Source organism: Ovis aries, chromosome 23 (genome assembly GCF_016772045.2).
Source record: "Ovis aries strain OAR_USU_Benz2616 breed Rambouillet chromosome 23, ARS-UI_Ramb_v3.0, whole genome shotgun sequence".
Lineage (NCBI taxonomy): Eukaryota > Metazoa > Chordata > Mammalia > Artiodactyla > Bovidae > Ovis > Ovis aries.
In genome coordinates, this window is record NC_056076.1 from 59323516 (window position 1) to 59343890 (window position 20375).

The window sequence follows — 20375 nt, forward strand, 5'->3', positions numbered from 1 at the left end:
ACTCAGGTACCTTCTGGCCCCAGAACTGTTAAGGCAGATTCTTCATATGAAATCAAACAAGTATGAACGGCTCAACATGGAGCAGTTCTTTCTCTAAAAGTCTGAAACTCAGATTGTCAGCTCAGACACGACTTGGCAGTTGGAAACTCAATAAAACAGCATTAGGGCAGGCTACCTGTGAATCAATCATTTCTGTGTTTAAGAAAAAAAAAAAGGAAGAAAAAGAAAAAAATAGGAGAAAAAGAAGCTGCTGGATAGCTCTTCTCTTAAATGCCTGCTTGACCTGCTGCTTAATTTTTCTCCCCCTCCTCTGGATTTTTCCTCCCTCAAGGGAATATCATGATGACAGAGAGGCCTCTTTAAAGGGTCAGTTGCAGAGATGGGTGGTTGATGGATGGTCTCCATTTCTTCTAAATGGCAATCAATAATAATAAAAGAAAAAGCTGGTCTACAAAATAACTTGAAACGTTTCTGGAATCAAGAGAAACAGTCAGCAGATGCCTTGGACTGACCTGTGTGTCTCCCTGCCTACATCCACCTGCTGAAGCCCCAACCCCTGGGGGGACTGTTACCTGGAGGTAATTAGGAAGTCATTACGGTTTGTTGTTGTTCAGTTCCTCAGACAAGTCCGACCCTTTTGCGAGCCCATGGACTGGAGCCTGCCAGGCTTCTCTGTCCATGGGATTCTCCAGGCAAGAATGCGGGAGTGGGCTGCCATTCCCTTCTCCAGGGCATCTTCCTGACCCAGGGATCAAACCCAGGTCTCCCTCATTGCAAGCAGATTCTTTACTGGAGGAGCATTTAATTTAGGCTAAAATTTTAATTCAAAGATGATATTCCTAAAAGGAAGGCAGTAAAAATTCACTCCAAGTAAACCTTATTAACAGGCATGGATATATTCTGCATGTTAAATGTTTTCTGATCTATGACCAGTGGAGAATCTTCCTGAAATTCTACTTTGCCTTTATCAAGCTTAAGAGTTGATGGGTTGATGAATGCCTCATCCCTTCTACGTGAGACCACACGTCATGGTCCATTCTCCGGTCATGAGGCCACGTCAAGTCCACTCAGTAAAGCCATTCCCGGGCAGAGAACAGCCTGGGAGCACCTCTCTGAGCAGGGAACGCTGCTGGGGAAATTAACACCCAGAAGAGCGGGGAAGACAGGTCAGTTCATGGGCATGACCCATGGAATATTGTTGCTGATCTCTGAAAGGGTCGTGTCTAGAACTCAGGCCAACTTAAACTAAGAAATTTTCCAAAATTACATCAAAAATGTAATTTTCATTAAACTATTAAGTAAGCTAATATCTTAAAGACAAGAAAATATCATAAACACAATGCCCATTTCCTTACATTAACATAATTCAAAGTGTATCTCATGAAAAACATGTGCTGTACTACAGGCTAATGGGAATTTCTTAAAAAATTAATGCAATTATTTATAAATATTAAACACATATTTTATATTTGTAATTGCATGTGAATGTATATGTAAAAAATACTAAACAAATTATGCCACTCCTGTATTCAATGGTTCTTTTTTTTTTAAATGACAAACTGCCTTCTGGAAATGGTATGGCATGTAACCAAATGCCTGAAAATTTAGCTTAAGATGTTTGCTCTGAATGTTAATTCATAAACAACACTACTAACCAAGGATCCATTAATGAGCAAGACATCTGCATGATTATTTGTGGTAAATGTGGTTTTTCTTTCAAATGACAATGTCTAGTTATAATATTACGTGCTGTTTCTTGCCCTTAACCTCATTGCAAGCGTGCATGGTAGCTCCGTAGCTACTATTGGTGTCTTCTTGACTTGTTATAACTTACAAAAGCAGGACTCCCCTGGAGGCTCAGTGATACAGAATCTGCCTACCAATGCAGGAGACCGGAGTTCGATCCCCACCCGGGAGGATTCCGCATGCCGCGGAGCAGCTAGGCCCTTATCCCACAACTATCCAGCCTGTGCTGTGGAGCGCCGGAGCTGCGACTACTGAGCGCAGGCACCCTGGAGCCCACGCTACCTCCAGCACCCGCCTTCCTCCTCATTAAGGGCGAAGCAATCAAGGCAGCAGCGGGTGAGTGAGTATGCAAAACCACTACAGCTGCCATCCCCCTGAGCCACAAGTCAGCTCGGGTGGAAAGCAGGGAAGCATAATGGTGCCTTAAGGGAGGGCAGAACTGATGAGAAGGGGGATGCAACCTGCATACACATGTAAGCAAGTTAAAAATTCAAGTGCTTACAAAGAAATGGAGTCCACCGAGGAACTGCAGAAACCTGTGATGTAGGTTAGTAAGACGCCGCGTGCGCGCCCAGTCTTGTCTGGCTCTCCGCGACCCCGTGCACTGTAATCCACCAGGCTCCTCGGTCCATGGGATTCCCCAGGAGTACTGGAGTCGGCTGCCACTTCCTTCTCCAGGGGATTTTTCTGACCCAGGGTTCAAACCCGCATCTCTTGCACTGGTAGGTGGATTCTTTACCTCTGAGTCACCTGGGAAGTCTAAGACCATGACATTACAGAGCAAAACAAACCCATATCCTTATGGAACAGGTTACTTATGCTAGACCTCAGAGCTAGGAGGGGAATTTGAAGAAATTCTGTCTTGAAAGTAGAATGTAGTTGTTTTCAGAGAAAGAACTAAGTTTACCTTTGAGACAGATATTCTCAGAATTAAGAACTATAACCCAATACATTATTTAGGGGAACAAAGTAAGTATTCACACCCTCCAGGGGGAAACTGTGAGGTCATCATTAACCAAAAAGCAGATGATTCAAGTGAACACGTGTCATTTTTTTTTAACTTATTAATGATCATTATTTATTGACTCAAGTATTGATGCTACATTTTTCCCAAAGATAATATATTTAGTTTACGAGTTTGTCTGTTTTTCAAATGCATTTTTATTGGAGTGTAGTTGCTTTAGGGTGTTGTGTTAGTTTCTACTCTTCAGCAGGGTGAATCGGCTATAAATATGTCCTCTTTTTGGATTTCCTTCCCATTTAGGTCACCACAGCTGGCTCGGATGGTAAAGAATCTGCCTGCAGTGCAGGAGAGCTAGGTGGGATGCCTGGGTCGGGAAGATCCCCTGGAGAAGGGCATGGCAACCCACTCCAGAACTCTTGCCTGGAGAATCCCATGCGTGGAAGAGCCTGGCGGGCTGCAGTCCACGGGGTCGCACAGACAGCCCTGAGCAGAGTTCCCTGAGCAGAGTAGGTTCCTATTAGTCATCTAATTCACACACAGTGCGGACAGTGTATGGCTGTCAATCCCAGTCTTCTGATTCACATCCTCTCCCCTCAACGAAGCGGGAGGAGGGGGAGCATGAATCCCTTCACTCGTTAGTAGTTCCGCTTCGCTACGCTGTAAGCCCTACATAGGTGAGCGCTAAGGTGTCTGACTCAATGTTCCCTTCAGCCCACACATCACAGGGACCAGCACACAATAGGCCTTCATGCACGGCGACTGGATAAATACAGGAATCAAGCATCAACCACTGGTGCTACGGACATAGCTTCTAAAATGGGAAGACAGAACTGGCCCATCAACAGTGCTTGCCACGGGATTATCAACTCCAATTAGAGGCACATTTTCACTACGAAGGATTTTCATGTATGTTAAAATATGAAACGTTAAAAATAGATCTGGTACAGAATGTATCTAAGAGGTTAAACTTCACGCTATGTTTATCTCTCACTGTTTAAGTTCAGGAGTAATGACTCATTCTTCTGTTGTACAGTAGCATCTGTTAAAGGTCGCTGCTGTTGTTGCCTCACAATAAACCCTTTTATTAGACTCAGAAAACTGTATGAGCTGGTTGCTGAGTGAAAGGGCACTTTGTAATTAAATTCTGACACGTATATTTTTTGTCATACTGAAGGTTTCATGAATCAGGGCAGGTGACGACAGAAGAAATACATGTGGATACAAGCACATACCTTCTCTTACCATGATTTCTGAAAACATCTCACAGCAGAAGTCATTGTATGATCACATGGATGATTTTATTTCTCAAAATAAGAGTTTCAGAGGCTGAAACTGGGTTGCTTTCTTGTGCAAATCCCGCAGAGTTCCAATAACAGTTCCAATAACAATTCCATGGAATTCTCCAAGCCGGAATACTGGAGTGGGTAGCCTAGCCCTTCTCCAGGGGATCTTCCCGACCCAGGGAATGAACGCAGGTCTCCCGCATTGTAGGCAGATTCTTTACCAGCTGAGCCACAAGGGAAGCCAAATATACTAGGAGAGTGGGTCAGATTCTAGCCTGGCCATTTTGTAAACTGCAGCATGTCATTGAACCATTAAACCTCAGTTTTTGCATCTGTCAAATGCAGGTTAAAAACAAAGCTACTTTTTAAAGAGTTATTTGGGGATTAAATAATACAATGCACATACAACAGGTGCTGGCATCTTGAATGTGTCCAGTGAGCTTTAGCTGATCCTGAAAACAATGGCCACCTCCAGCCACTGGCACTGTGCCAGGGACAGATCTACACACTCAACAAGCTTGCCTCATTGACTCCTCATATCACTCCTTTCAGGTAAATATCTGTGTTATCCCCCATCTACATAGAAGAAACTGGGGCACAGAAAGACTGTGTAACTTGCCCAGACTCAGCTAATAAACTGCAAAACTGGAATCTGGATCTAGGCAATCAAGCTCAAGCATGCAAGCTCTGTATAACTTCACATTAGCCATTCATGTGGCATTGTTGAAATCAGATCACTCTCTCATATGCAGAAGAAATAAACCTGTACTATTAGCTTAAATCAATATGCATGGTAAGATTCTAAGGAAATTAGAACTGTTACTTGTACAAGGGAAATAAAAGGAAGGACTCAGTTTTAGAAAAGGTCTCTGCATCTGCCTTTTTCTTGTGAATATCTATCCAGTCATTTTTTATTCTGTCATATTCGGTACACACATATTTCCATGTAATTATTTAAAGACAGCAGACTTAAGATCTTTACATTTGTATCTGCTATTTGATTGTTTACAAAGGATGTTCTCTGAATGTAATTCAGATTCCTTTCATTTAAGTATCTAGCTCAGCTTGACACTGAATGTTAAGAAAATTTCTTAGTGCTTTTCCTGATAGCTTAACATGATTTAAACCATGGATTTGCTTTCACAAAGTGAAATGTATAATCAATGACTGCATTACTACTGGAGACAATATATAACCTATAGTGCTTTCACACTTCAATATCTTAACAACAACAACAAAAAAAGAATTGGGATGGAGGCAAACTTGCTCCCTTTTATTCAGCATTATCAAGAAAGAACTGGAAGTGGAGTGATCTGGGTACTTAGTATATGCTAATGTCTTATAATTATTATTCAGTTTTGGAAACTTTGGGTACTGAGGTCAGGAGGCAATCCCATCAGAGGAATACTTTAACTGAAAGGGAAATGAGATTCTGAGAACCCCACTGTATGGTGATAATGGGGTACCACTGAAGTATGGATACAGATATGGTCTCTAAAGTAACCCATATATTAAGATCACATACTATATTGGCCCAAAACACAGACACAGGAAGAAGACAGACATTAATAATGATTCAGCAAACACTTTTTAAATGATTATTATGTATCAGACATATTATGTACTGCAGCTGCAGAGGATTAGACCATATTTTCAAAGTTCTTACAAAAAAATATATAAAAAGAGGCCCGGGCACAGAAAATCAGCATATAACATTAGAGGTACAAGCCAGCAGAAAGTTTCCACAGCTCTCCTCAGAGACTTAAGGGGGTTCTGGAACCAGAAAAAGGTAACCCCCCTGAAGGTCTCCTGCTAACCTGCTAAGAGTTTGGATTTTTATCTTGAAGGTTATGGGATGCTGTGTGAGAATTTTAAAGATGGGAAACCTCTTAATCGGATATGACTTTCAGTCCAGTTCGTTTGCCTTTGGGCTACAGCGAGGAAGAATGTGGGTAGGAAGGGAGGATGTTGGCAGCTTGAAGTCTTTTAAGAGGGATCTGCAATGAACAGTCAAGACAGACCGTGAGGAACGGCAGTGTCAGAGGAATGGGTGTTTACAGAAATATCCAGGAGGCACAGTGAGGGCGTGGGGGGCGGTTAGACATGGAAGATGAAAAAGAAGCCCTGCACAAATGGGGAGGTTCGAGGTGCAGAAGTAAAGGCGATGAGGGGCTGCCCTGGTGGTCCCGAGGGCAAGAGTCTGCCTGCCAGTGCAGGAACTCAGGTAAGATCCCTGGTCTGGGAGGAGCCCATGTGCCCGGGGAACACAGCTACTGAGCCTGTGCCCTAGAGCCCGTGAGCCTCAAGTACTCAGCACGCATGCTCCAGCTATTGAAACCCTGCCTGCCTAGAGCCTGTGCTCCACAGCAAGAGAAGCCACGCATGAGAAGGAAGCCTGCACGCTCTGAGCAAGAGCAGCCCCAGCCCCTCACAACTCGAGCAAGCCTGCATGCTGCAACGGGGTCCTGCTGCCAAGTCACTTCAGTCGTGTCCGACTCTGTGTGACCCCATAGATGGCAGCCCACCAGGCTCCCCCGTCCCTGGGATTCTCCAGGCAAGAACACTGGAGTGGGTTAGCCATTTCCTTCTCCAGTGCATGAAAGTGAAAAGTGAAAGTGAAGTTGCTCAGTTGTGTCTGACTCTTAGCGACCCCATGGACTGCAGCCTACCAGGCTCCTCCGCCCATGGGATTTTCCAGGCAAGAGTACTGGAGTGGGATGCCACTGCCTTCTCCCGCAACAGAGTCCTAGCACAGCCAAAAACAAATAAATAAGAAGACTAAAAAGAAGCAAAGGAAACGAAGCCAACTAGGGGAAGGTTGGTGTGAGGAGGAGAAAAGATTAGTTCCGTCTGTGAACATCTGAGTTTGAAGAATCTACCAGATCACCAATAAAAATGCTCAGCCAGAGCTGAATCCTGGGAGGTGGCTTTGTAGGGGCAGTGAGTCCACCATCGACCCCCATTCACTGGCATTTGATTAAAAGCAACTTTCCTTTCTAACATCGAGAACAACAAAGCCCAGCCGGTATATAACTGGATATATGGATCTGGAGCTCAGTAGAGGACTTGACAGCAAGATTTGGAAGTCATCGATTCACTGAGGCTATGCCTGCAGCCAAGAGACCAGATGAGATCGCACAGGGCAGATGAGCAGCGTGAGAAGTTATGTCACAGGACAAAGAAGCCCACAGGCCAGTCGTATTTAAAGTACAGACAGGAAAGAAGAGGCTGAGAAACTTTAATGAACAAACAGGACAAGAAATCAGAAGGAAACCCATCGGGTATGTTGCCAAGAAGCTGTTTCCCGCTTGACTTCCTGGAACAAAGGGGTAATCAATCCACAATGGTGAATCCCATGGCATTTTCAGAGATACAAAGAATTAAATGGTCTTCTCGAAGAGGACTGGAGACACAGAGAATATGAGTCTTGTGTGGATGGTCTTGCTCTTCCTAAACAGAGTAGCTCTAAAGAATGCCCTTCTTTCCTCCAGACGGTGGACCGCAGCCTGGGTCTCACTGAGCAAAAGACCACGTGGAGGAGGACGCGCCATCAGTGAGAGATGGGCCGCCGGGAGCCAGAGCAGGGCGCCGCCCAGCGCCAGGGTCAGAACCAGAGAAAGGGGAGGATACCTGCCCTTGTCTTCAGCAAGCGATAGACGATGATCAATGATGGTCAACGAAACATACGGGACGTGATGAGAGGGGGCTTTCCCAAGAGACTTCCCTCTGTGCGGAGGAGAAGGTACGCGTCTGCCTCCCTCCTTGATGCGATTTCCCACTCTGGCCTTTGAACCCTGTCCTTTAGCCTGACTTACGGGGGATGATAGAGTCTCCAGATGGAAGGAAACCGGGTCCTAGATGACATTACTGAATGCCTGAAACAGATGAAAAAAGAGCCTAAAACAGACCAGACCCAAAAAAGAGTCAGACACAGGTTGGCCACCGAACAATAAAAAACACTGAAAAAGACTAAAAGACACTCACCTCTGGACTTGTTACGTGAGAAAATCATCAGCCCACACAGTGTAAGTCAGTGCAGTCAGACATTCTGTGAATTATAGCCGAGAGCATCCAGATACACCCTATATACTCAAGGGCTTAGATGATGTTATTTACACATAAATGGAATAAATCTCCTTTCTCTGAACAGGAACCGATGTAAAGCTACCTTTGAAAAAAATTATTACTGTGTAAAAAGCTGTCCAACAAGTATGATCTTTTAATATATTTTCCGACCACAATGGAAATGCCTGTTTCGACAAAGGCAGCGGAAGCACACAGCCTGGAGCATCCATCACGCCTATAGAAACTTAGGATGAACGTTTCCAGGGAAATCTGGGAAAGAGCTGAGATGCAGGTCAACAAATAAATAAGCTCTACGCCGTATCTGTGGTTGAGTTTCAACACAGGAGGAGGCCATCGTGTCAGGAGAACGGATTAAGATGTGTAAATAAACCGCTCACCGCGCACACACCCCTCCGGCGTCCCAGCCGAGGTCAGAAGCCGGGTTTTTGTGTTTTTAAAATGTCCAGACGCAGTGCCTTGCGCTGATTGGCAGTATATGCGCCTCTCTGTACGAATGCCCTTGCGCACCGCAGCAAATGGAACCACTGGGTCAGGATTAAAGCGACTGCAGAAAGAACTCCAGCAGAGGCACGTTATTAGAGCCGAAGCCCTTCTCAGGCAGGAGTCCTCCAGGTAAACAGTGCCTGGAACAGGCTTCTCGCCGCACTGTTAGGACTCTGCCGGAGGAATGGGAGGAGTCTGCCGTTTGCAAGGGTGCCTAGGGATGTTGCTTTTCATTCCCCCAAATTCCCTTTATTCCTCTGATCTACAAGATTAGCAGAGTGACCTGTGGGTGCACAAAGAGTTGGTAGATATTAGTGATACTTATCTCAGCAAATGAGTGATACTGACCTTTATCTCAGTAAACAAGAACGTTCTCATGGAAGCTTGAGCTTTTTTTCCATATCAAAGATACAGACTTAACCCGAATACATTCTTGTGATGACTGATGTGAATTTTCTAAAGCAGTGAGGATGGTCCCCTATAGACATGGTGTAGGACAGAGTCCCCTGAGTGTTCTAAGTCACAGAGAACCTTCCCTTGCTCTCCTTTGACCCCAACATAATCCAGCTCTCGAAGTCCCTAGGTAAACATATTGTCTCCTTAAAATCTCCCCAGTGACCTAAGCCAAGTCATCAAGTTCTTCCTGAGTGTCTCAGATAATGTATCGATTATACGGAAATTTTCCTTTTGTTTGGGAATTATCTGTTTCCATTTGGTTCCTGGGATTCATAAAGTACAACAGTAACTGCAGGTCTCCCGGGACAAGGACGAGGCTCTGCACAGGAGACAGCAGTGTGATTACGGTGCGTGGCCACACAGGGGCACAGACAGACCCTCTGGATGCTGGCAAGTAACAGCCGCTGTGTTCTTCTTCCAAATAAGACGTTCCTGTTGGCTTTGATTTTAAGAAATATGCTGTGTGTGTCTCCAATCACAGGTATTGTTACCTGCTTAGCCGAAGTGTTTGTAAATTGAACAAAAAGATTCCTCTGTGGTGAACGTGTTTCTGGATTCTGAGGGAAAAGGGAGCCCTTTTGACAAATGTGGGACTTCATAACTCTAAGCTTAATACAATACTTTTCCAAGGGCAAAGATGACAATTCTGCATCAGTCCACAGGCAGAGTTGAAAGCTGATGATTATTAATTTTTAACAAAGCCCTAATCAGAGAATTAGTAGTGTTGGGACTTAGGGCAGGCTGCCCCCCAATACACCAAGGTAGCATATTGTTTATTTTTAATTAAAACTCCTGAAGTAACAGCCGCACAGGAAGGACACACTGACTGTTCTTTGTCTCCCTGAAAGCAAGAAGCAAATCTCCCACGGGAAAGGCACCCTCCCTGTATCAAGAGGGTAGAAGGCATCCTTGACACAGACGCAGAAAACCTAGTGTCCCAAAGACTGTATAAACAGATCTTGGTGCTTCTTCACTGATTTATTACCCCAAGCCCTGTCGGCCTGTCCGTTCTTCACAAATATAAATATATATGTATATATATATATAGTCTAAAAGGTAAAAGCTGCCTGCTTTGGTCGCTTCTCCGAGCCCCATCACTTTGGGTTTCCCAAACACACAAAATAAAAATTTGATTTTCTCCTGTTAAACTGGCTTGTGTCAGTTTAAAAATTGTTAGATCAGCCAGAAACAGCTAAGATGGAGAGAGAAAATTTTTTCTCCCCAGCAGTAGTACTGGTATACAATTTCAAGGAAACCAGGACACTACCATTTCAAAGGCGATCTCTGCGAATCAGTAGCAAGAACAACAAAGGTTCAAAGCATCCTTTGATGTCAGATGCCAGAAAATTCCAAGATCCTCCATTTCAATGAAAACCAATTCTTAGTCCGATGGGAGCAACTTTTCAAGTTCCCCTCATCCAGGTCACCGGGTCAAGAAAAGTCTTCCTTCACGTGGCTTTGAAACTTTATGTTTAAATCTTCGGATTCAACTATCTTGACAACATCTTTGACTAGAATTTCTTGAGACTGAATTAGAATAACCGAGGTGCTGTCTGCTTTTCATTAAGGACCAATTAACTGGAGATATTCTGTTTGTAATTCCTCTTTTGAATGTGGGCATACTGACTTGCTGGCAGTCAACCCCTGTTAGGCAGCCTCTGACAGAATGGAGAAGGAAATGGCAGCCCACTCCAGTGCTCTTGCCTGGAGAATCCCAGGGACGGGTAAGCCTGGTGGGCTGCCACCTACGGGGTCGCACAGAGTCAGACACGACTGAAGCGACTTAGCAGCAGTAGCAGCAGCAGCAGAATGACACAGATGGTGCGGCATTGGAAGTCTTTATGTCTTTCACTCAGGTGCTGCTAAAATCACCACCTGTATCAATATTTACCTTACTTAACTTGGAATAAAGTAACATTTGCAGAAGATTCCTTTTTAAATACAAATATATGATCTTAGGCTGCAGTGTTTTGACCCACTAGTTGTCACTAAAACCTTGCTCATTCCATGAGCAGAAAGAAGAGTCCTGAGAAGGATGACAGGCATGTCTGGAGGCAGGATGAAGGCCAAAGAGGTGAACTGGAGTGTGAGCAGGGTGTACTGACGGATGTTCAGGCCTGAATCGTGTTCCACAAAATTCCTTTGTTGAAGCCCTACTCCTCCTGTGACTGTGTTTGGAGATGGGGCATTTTGGGGATAATTAAGATTAAATACAGAGTACATCATGCGAAACGCTGGGCTGGAAGAAGCACAAGCTGGAATCAAGACTGTTGGGAGAAACATCAATAACCTCAGATACGCAGATGAGACCACCCTTATGGCAGAAAGTGAAGAGAAGCTAAAGAGCCTCTTGATGAAAGTGAAGGAGGAGAATGAAAAAGTTGGCTTAAAGCTCAACATTCAGAAAACTTAAGATCATGGCACCTGGTCCCATCACTTCATGGCAAATAGATGGGAAACAGAGAATTTATTTTGGGGGGCTCCAAAATCACTGCAGATGGTGATTGCAGCCATGAAATTAAAAGATGCTTGCTCCTTGGAGGAAAAGTTATGACCAACCTAGAAAGCATATTAAAAAGCAGAGACATTACTTTGCCAACAAAGGTCCATCTAGTCAAACCTATGGTTTTTCCAGGAGTCATGTATGGATGTGAGAGTTGGACTATAAAGAAAGTTGAGCACTGAAGAATTGATGCTTTTGAACTGTGGTGTTGGAGAAGACTCTTGAGAGTCCCTTGGCCTGCAAGAAGATACAACCAGTCCATCCTAAAGGAAATCAGTCCTGAATATTCAATAGAAGGACTGATGTTGAAGCTGAAACTCCAATACTTTAGCCACCTGATGCAAAGAACTGACTCATTGGAAAAGACCCTGATGCTGGGAAAGATTGAAGGTGGGAGGAGAAGGGGACGACAGAAGATGAGATGGTTGGATGGCATCACTGACTTGATGGATGTGAGTTTGAGCAAGCTCTGCGAGTTGGTGATGGACAGGGAGGCCTGGCGTGCTGCAGTCCATGGGGTCACAAAGAGTCGGACACGACTGAGCGACTGAACTGAAGATTAACTGAGGTCCTACCGGTGAGGCCCTAATATAATAGGACTGGCTCTTATGAGAAGAGGAAAAGATGCCAGAGTGCTTGCTCCCTTACTTGCTTGCACGTGCTCTCTTTCTCTCCCGGGAAGGGGAGACCTGAGGAAAGGCCGCGTGAGAACACAGGGAGAATGTGGCCATCTGCAAGCCAGGAAGAGTTCCCACTGGAAAGCAGCCTGCAGCCCCTGGATCCCGGACCAGCAGCATCCAGAACCGTGAGAAAAGGAGCAGCGGCTGTCCAAAGCAGTCAGCCTGTGGCATCTTGCTAAGGCAAGCAGACTAATCCAGTGGGAAACCCCGGGAACCCAGAAAACACAAACACGTCTCTAGCTTCCGAGAACAGGAAATGGAAGAGATAGAGAAAGGCCAAGACATGGGGTGACCAGTCGAGAAACAGGCAAAGTTTCCCAATGTTAGACCTCGGCTTTAGTGACAGACGAACCAATAGTTCTCTTCTTGGGTTGAAAGGTATTCTATGTAAATCATAGATATTTACAACCTTTCAAGTTTCAGGTCGATATGCTATTTCAAAATGAATTTAACAGTATCTACATAATAAGGAAAAATTCCAAAGGGATTTTAGTCCAAATATTTGGACAAAATTCTAGAAGTAGGGGCACCAAGTTCTAGATAAAATTAATTACCAGTGGCACTTAAAACTAATTTTATCCAACGGGGAAGATACAAAAATTGTTTCTATTCTGCAGTGCCACAAATTCATAGCTTATCAGAGCTTGAGGAAAACTGAGACTGGCTCAACCCTCTCATTTACTATGTTTATACACTTGTTAGATTTTAACTTGCTAAAAATAATGCTTTAAGATCATTGTAAGATAATTCTTGTTTACTTAAGTATTAATATTATATTAGAGTACCCATAGAAGGGTAAACCTTATTGTTTAAAATAGTTGACTTTTTCTGGAATAGATGAAAAGTCTAATTTGAAAGGATACAGGCAGCCTGATTTGCATAGCAGCACTGTTTATAGTAACCTGAGTGACCGCTGACAGAGGGGTGGGTAAAGACGTGGTGTGTGTGCGTGTGCATGTGTGTGCATGTGTGTGTGTGTACACGCACACAAAATGGAATAGTACTTGGCCATAGAAAGGAAATAATGCCATCTTCAGCAACATGGATGGACCTAGAGTCTATCATACTAAGTCAGACAAAGACAAATATCATGGTATTGCTCATATGTGGAATCTATGAAAATGACAAAATTTATGAAACAGAGATAGATTCACAAACATTGAAAACAAGCTAATCATTACCAAAGAGGGAAGAGGGAAGGGAGGGCTAAATTAGGAGCTAGGGATTAACAGATACTCACTACTGCATATAAAATAAACAACAAGGACCTACTTACAGCATAAAACGAGTAACTACATTCAATATCTTGCAATAGCTAAGAATGAAAAACATCTAAATGACATATATATGTGTATATATGCACCTATAACAGAATCACTTTGCCAAATGCCTGAAATTAACAGAACATTGTAAATCAACTATACTTCAGTTAAAAATGTAAAAAAAAAAAGATTTCTAATCGATTAATTTATCTTCACTCAAATCAAAATGATTATCTAATTTCAAGGTAAATTGTAAAATGTTTAATATATCTGCCTAGTGAATAATACAGATAAACCGACATAAACACAGACAGATATAGATATTTCCAGGCAAAACATTCTGCAAGGTCCTTTAAGTAGGTTTCAATGTCCAAACTGAGGAGCAGCTTTTCTTCACTTCTTGAGTCCCTCCCTGTACTAACCACTCCAGATGCTGAGAACACCCTCAGGGTTTTCTGATTTCAAGCTGCTCTGAGATGAACCCATGGTACATATGCTGCGGTTAGACCACAGTTACATCTGTTTCCTCTTAAAGTGAACCTCTACGTGCAAAAATATAATAGCTCACTACCAAGATTTTTCTTTTCTGGGGAAATAATGACAATTCTTGTCCCACAATTGTTCTGTTTGGTTTTGTTGATTTTAATGGTAAGATTAGTGATATTCATTTTCAATACCAGTGAAGTAATAGTTTTCTGAGTCCATTAACCTATATCTAACTTATTTATATCAGCAGAACTGAAGTCGCAACAGCTTGAAGGGTTTGTAATAAGTGTGCACTTTCGATTCGTTGGTTACTCTTTCTCATGTGCCAAGCCTTGTTACGAAAGCCTGCATGTGTTTAATCTGTCTTTGCAAACAGGTATACATGCTACAGCAAAAATATTTTTGAAATATTATCAAGGTTTCTTTCCCCCTAGCCAGCGAGGGTTACTCATAGCCTCAAGGAGAGCTGGAATCCTTTGAACAAGAATGCACGCAGCTCGAGTCAGCTATAGATTTTGACTTACAACATAGCATTGGGAGGCAAAGTTATGCTGCTGTCTTGATAAAATAGACTTTTTGGAAAGGAAAAAGGGAGTTTCTAAATGACAAAGCTTCCTTTTAATAAATCAAGAATAGAGATTAATCAGTGAGCCAGAAACTTCTCCCTGGATCTTCAGGTGAGACTCTCACCGCTGCCCCGTGCCAACCCAGGGAAGCCACTCATGGTGGATCGGAAATGATGGTGTGGCATCTTCAGGCAAGGAGGGGGCTGGAGGCAGTTCCTCCAACCGTGCTGGTGTAGAAAGGGCAACCAACATCCCGTGTGTCCCTTCCCAGGTTAAATTCAGAAGTTGAAGGTCCTGGCTGTGTGTCTGCCAAGGGGTCTCTTCCATGAGGGGTGTGCTCAGAACTCAGAAGGTGCCGAGATTCTTCCTTACTTGGGAGCCAGTAAGTTCGATGCCCACTGCTTCCTAGACACCAGAATACCCCGGACTCCTGGGACGGGGCCGAAGGAGAGTTTCTGAGTCCCGGCCACAGCAGTAACGCAGTTTCAGTATTTCTCATTCTCCAAGCTCTGGTCCCGCAGGGCAACACAGAGCAAAGCTAACAACTACACACAACGCAAGGAAGCCGGCCCTTTCCTAGCAGGAGGCCGGCGGCTGCTCTTTGCTCCGAGGGGGAGAGCAGCTCCGCTGGCAACCGAGGCAGGTCAGTTCACAGACGCTCTGGAAATGCCCTTGAAGCCCCAGAGCGTCCGCACCATGCTCCAAGATGCACAGAAATGCCAGTGCAGAATGATCTCCCCGCAGGGTGAAGGGAGCCCCCAGCCCGGTGAGGAGGTGATGGTCAAGCCAGCAGTCCTCTGGGAGTCTCCCACAGCCCGAGCGGCTCTGCACTGTTGCTGAGAGCCGAGGTGGGGCCTGGTTTGAATCCCCAGAACAACAGTCACGCTCCTCTCTGCTCTGAGAGCAAGGCCCGGGACCAGCCACCTCCGGCGGTGAGGTCCGAGGCCTGAGCAGAGATAAGCAGGACAAGACCGCTCCCCTGGAGAAGCGCCCTCCTTCCCAGCAGTGCCGCGAGGAGACGCACGACCTCCCTGGGAAGGAAGAAGAGAGGGAAGAAACTGACCTGAACGAGAATCTGAATGACCTGTTTATTCAAGCAGCACTGAATTACTGTGCAAGAGTGGACAAGGAAATGCTAGCCCACTCCAGTACTCCTGCCTGGAAGGCCCCACGGACAGAGAAGCCTGCTGGGCTGCAGTTCATGAGGATGCATGCAAAGAGTCGGACGTGACCGAACATGCACCCAGCGCGCTCTGAAAGAGACCTCGAGTGGAAGAACTGAGCTACCTTCACTCACGAGTTTATCTCCCCTGCTGGACACGCCCATTCCTGCTTCCATATAAATGAAAACTCCTAAGCAGGAATGAGATCAGACAGAAGTACCTGTTTCCTGCCCGACTATACTGTGTAAATTTGACCCAACACGTATGAATTAAGTTGGCACTAAGTAATCACAATGACAGGATATTTTCATCCCAACACTAAATTTTTAAGGAGTATTTTTAGGAGCCATATTATATGAAGCAATATTTTTATACAGTTGTGAAACCTAAAGATATTGCAGACAAAAAAAAGACAAAAGCAGGTCCTTTGAGAGTTTAGTTGAATTAATGGGTGGTTTCACAAATGAAACAAGGGGAGCTGTAATATTTTTCAGCTACAATCATAACCTTTCTGAGTTAATGCCATGGTACACCTTTTACAAAGGTGCCTTGCAGCCGCTGTCAGAAGCCTAATCATAGCTTAGCCACTTATTAATCTGATCACATCTTCTGGTTTCTACGGGTTCCAATATCCAGTGGGTTAATAGTTGTCTGGTTTTTCTCTGACCTTTCCGTAAAATTTCCCATTGCCCTACTTAAAGCCAATACTTCAGACTTTATAACAAGTCTACAATTTCCAATTATTACCTTGGAGTTTCTACACACAGCCTCCCTACTACTGTATATCAGTGTCAATTGGTGTGATGTTATGAAGCAAAAGACCCGAGACGAAAGTCCGGTTCCTTTACTCGGTGGCCTTGCGATTTTGCACAAATGACAACTTCCGTGTCCCTAAATTTTCTCATCTTTAAAACTGGGAAGATTTTTATCACCCAAACAGGCCTCACATTGGTCAGGATTGCTGAAACTCAAGACTGATTAATGTAAAATTATTCATTTTGAATGAATGTAAATTTCTACTCTAAATTTTCTGTGGACGAGAGCTAAACTGTCACTCAGAGCTGAAACCAGCTGGAGAAGTTAGGGATGCTACTTACCTCTAAGATGATGGCTCTTTACTTAAATGAAACCATGAATGATTTTTCAAGTTTGAAAAAGAAAGGTAACAATGAGCCATCTAGAAGGGAAACAAATGAACACAAGGAAAACTGATGGACTATAATGAGCTTCTTCCAGGAGCTTCAGAGGAAGATATGAAGGGAGGGAGGGAAGGGGGAGAAAAAAAGGAAGAACCTAGCAAGACGGGCAGAAACCGGAGCCCTGCCTACCGAGACGATCTGGGAGGATGGCCAAATGACTTCCCTAGCTGTGCATCTCCTATCCGATGGTGACTTGCTTGTTGCATAAAGTTCTGTGTCTACATCACCCACCTCAGCCCTAAATGTTATTAAAAACCACGACAGAGTTCAGTGTGCTTTCTCTTTCAGACGATGGGAGAATCTGGGTGATGGGTGGGACTAAAGAGGAAACTTCTACAATACACAAGCCCTCAGGCAAAGAGAAAGCTCGGCCAAGGCAATGAGGAAAAAAAGGTGGAGCTTGGGTTTAACAGATACACACTACTATACTCGGTCGTCCCCTTCTCCTCCTGCCCCCAATCCCTCCCAGCATCAGAGTCTTTTCCAGTGAGTCAACTCTTCACATGAGGTGGCCACAGTACTGGAGCTTCAGCTTTAGCATCATTCCTTTCAAAGAAATCCTAGGGTTGATCTCCTTCAGAATGGACTGGTTGGATCTCCTTGCAGTCCAAGGGACTCTCAAGAGTCTTCTCCAACACCACAGTTCAAAAGCATCAATTCTTCGGTGCTCAGCCTTCTTCACAGTCCATCTCTCACATCCATACATGACCACAGGAAAAACCATAGCCTTGACTAGACGGACCTTAGTCGGCAAAGTAATGTCTCTGCTTTTGAATATACTATCTAGGTTGGTCATAACTTTTCTTCCAAGGAGTAAGCGGATGGCATCACGGACTCGATGGACGTGAGTCTGAGTGAACTCCGGGAGTTGGTGATGGACAGGGAGGCCTGGCGTGCTGCGATTCATGGGGCTGCAAAGAGTCGAACACGACTGAGCGACTGAACTGAACTGAACACTACCATATATACGCAGATAAACAGCACGGACTACATAGCACAGGGACTATGCTCCTCATCTTGTAATAATAACCGAAAATGGGAAAGAGTCTGAAAAAGAATACATCCATGTTTCTGTCGTGACTTTGAGTGAACTCCGGGAGTTGGTGATGGACAGGGAGGCCTGGCGTGCTGCGATTCATGGGGTTGCAAAGAGTTGGACACGACTGAGCGACTGAACTGAACTATACGTGAATCACTTTGCTGTGCCAGAAACTTACACAACATTGTAGATCAAATATATTTCAATTAAAAAAGGAGAAAGAAGAAGAAAAAAAAAAAAGGTAACAGTTCCAAAATATCCAAGACTTCTGAAAGAGACTTTGGTTTCTGGTTTTTTGGTAAAATGTGAGCTCAGTCATTTTCACTTAAGTCAAAAAGACAAAGTGACTGGCACAGCCTGGTGGTTAACACCTGACTTGCCTGTATTACAAAATAGTATGAAATACCGAAGAAAAGGTAGAAAAAAAAATAACAACAATCATGTATTTGCCAGCATTTCTAATCTACAGCCCAGCCCCCAAGTCCAGATTTACAAATTTCAATTTTTATAGGTGTCCAAGTTTACATAATTATTAAGTAATTTCCCAAGATGGTTCATTTCACCAAAATCTGAAGCTGCTAACTTCGGAAGCATTGGAACACTGTATCATAAACTGCTAATTTTTTTTCACGGAAAATGCTGATGTCAAGAAAAATAAGACATTGATTCCTTTTCATTCTTTGCTTTTCATTTCATTGGGCAGAGGACTTACCTGCTGAGTGGCAGTAACGAAGCTGCGCTGCTGGGGCTTGAGATTCACTGGAGGCCTTGGGAGGAGAGGCAGAGGGCAGAGTTCTGGTGATCCTGCTTGGCGAGCCTTGCATTGGTTTTTTTCCTGACTGTTGTTATAGTAAGTAAAGAAGATGAAATCAGTTATAAAATTTGGATGCTTCTTTGCAAAGCATTTCTTAAACTTTCATACTATAAACATTTGTCTCAAAAGTTAAGAAATCCTTTCTTTCAGGCTGGAGATTTAATGATTCCTGCTTTCTTCACATTTTTATAAATGTGCCATCTAAAACAGGGAAAAATGCTCACATGATCCTAAAAGTCTCAAGAAAGGAAGAAGGAAGTCATGACCATATAGAAAAACAAAAATAGAAAAATTGATAGACTCCAGATGTGTAATTCTGTTTAGAGCCCAAATGAGAAAACTGTTTTATGAATCAAAGCATTAGTATACCTCACTCTGTGAACTACAAGATGAAATCAATTATAGACAGTAACAGCGCATAATTTCCCAAACACGAAGCACTTTTAAAGAATTTTGACCACGCTGTGTTCAGTGCAGTCACTATGCTGATTTGCTGACCTCCAAAAATACCACCTCAGTTTTTTCCTCACATCCCCTGGATAATAACAACAGTAATACTTTAATAGAAGTTAAATAAGCAGGGTGACAATATACTGCCTTGATGTACTCCTTTTCCTATTTGGAACCAGTCTGTTGTTCCATGTCCAGTTCTAACTGTTGCTTCCTGACCTGCATATAGGTTTCTCAAGAGGCAGGTGAGGTGGTCTGGTATTCCCATCTCTTTCAGAATTTCCCACAGTTTATTGTGGTCCACACAGTCAAAGGCTTTGGTATAGACAATAAAGCAGAAATAGATGTTTTTCTGGAACTCTCTTGTTTTTTCCATGATCCAGTGGATGTTGGCAATTTGATCTCTGGTTCCTCTGACTTTTCTAAATCCAGCTTGAATATCTGGAAGTTCATGGTTCACGTATTGCTGAAGCCTGGCTTGGAGAATTTTGAGCATTACTTTACTAGCGTGTGAGATGAGTGCAATTGTGTGGTAGTTTGAGCATCCTTTGGCATTGCCTTTCTTTGGGATTGGAATGGGAACTGACCTTTTCCAGTCCTGTAGCCACTGCTGAATTTTTCCAAATTTGCTGGCATATTGAGTGTAGCACTTTCACAGCATCATCTTTTAGGTTTTGAAATAGCTCAACTGGAATTCCATCACCTCTACTAGCTTTGTTCATAGTGATGCTTTCTAAGGCCCACTTGACTTCACATTCCAGGATGTCTGGCTCTGGATGAGTGATCACATCATCGTGATTATCTGGGTCATGAAGCTTTTTTTTTGTACAGTTCTTCTGTGTATTCTTGCCACGTCTTCTTAACATCTTCTGCTTCTGTTACGTCCAGACAATTTCTGTCCTTTATTGAGCCTGTCTTTGCATGAAATTTCCACTTAGTAGCTCCATTTTTCTTGAAGAGATCTCTAGTCTTTCCCATTCTGTTGTTTTCCTCAATTTCGTTGCATTGATCGCTGAAGAAGGCTTTCTTATCTCTCCTTGCTATTCTTTTGGAACTCTGCATTCAGATGCTTATATCTTTCCTTTTCTCCTTTGCTTTTCGCCTCTCTTCTTTTCACAGCTATTTGTAAGGCCTCCCCAGACAGCCATTTTGCTTTATTTGCATTTTTTTTTCTTGGGAATGGTCTTGATCCCTG

General features: G+C 43.7%; 1 long non-coding RNA gene across 1 annotated transcript in view; it reads right to left on the reverse strand.

The window, feature by feature from the left end:
- Nucleotides 1-13534: 13534 nt before the first annotated feature.
- The window catches only part of LOC121817734 (uncharacterized), a 39028-nt gene continuing 32187 nt past the window's right edge, over nucleotides 13535-20375 (reverse strand). The window contains exons 2-3 of the long non-coding RNA XR_006057775.2: nucleotides 18629-18755; nucleotides 13535-17788 (exon numbers count right to left, since the gene is read on the reverse strand). This is a non-coding gene — a long non-coding RNA (uncharacterized LOC121817734). The remainder of the gene's footprint in view (nucleotides 17789-18628; nucleotides 18756-20375) is intronic.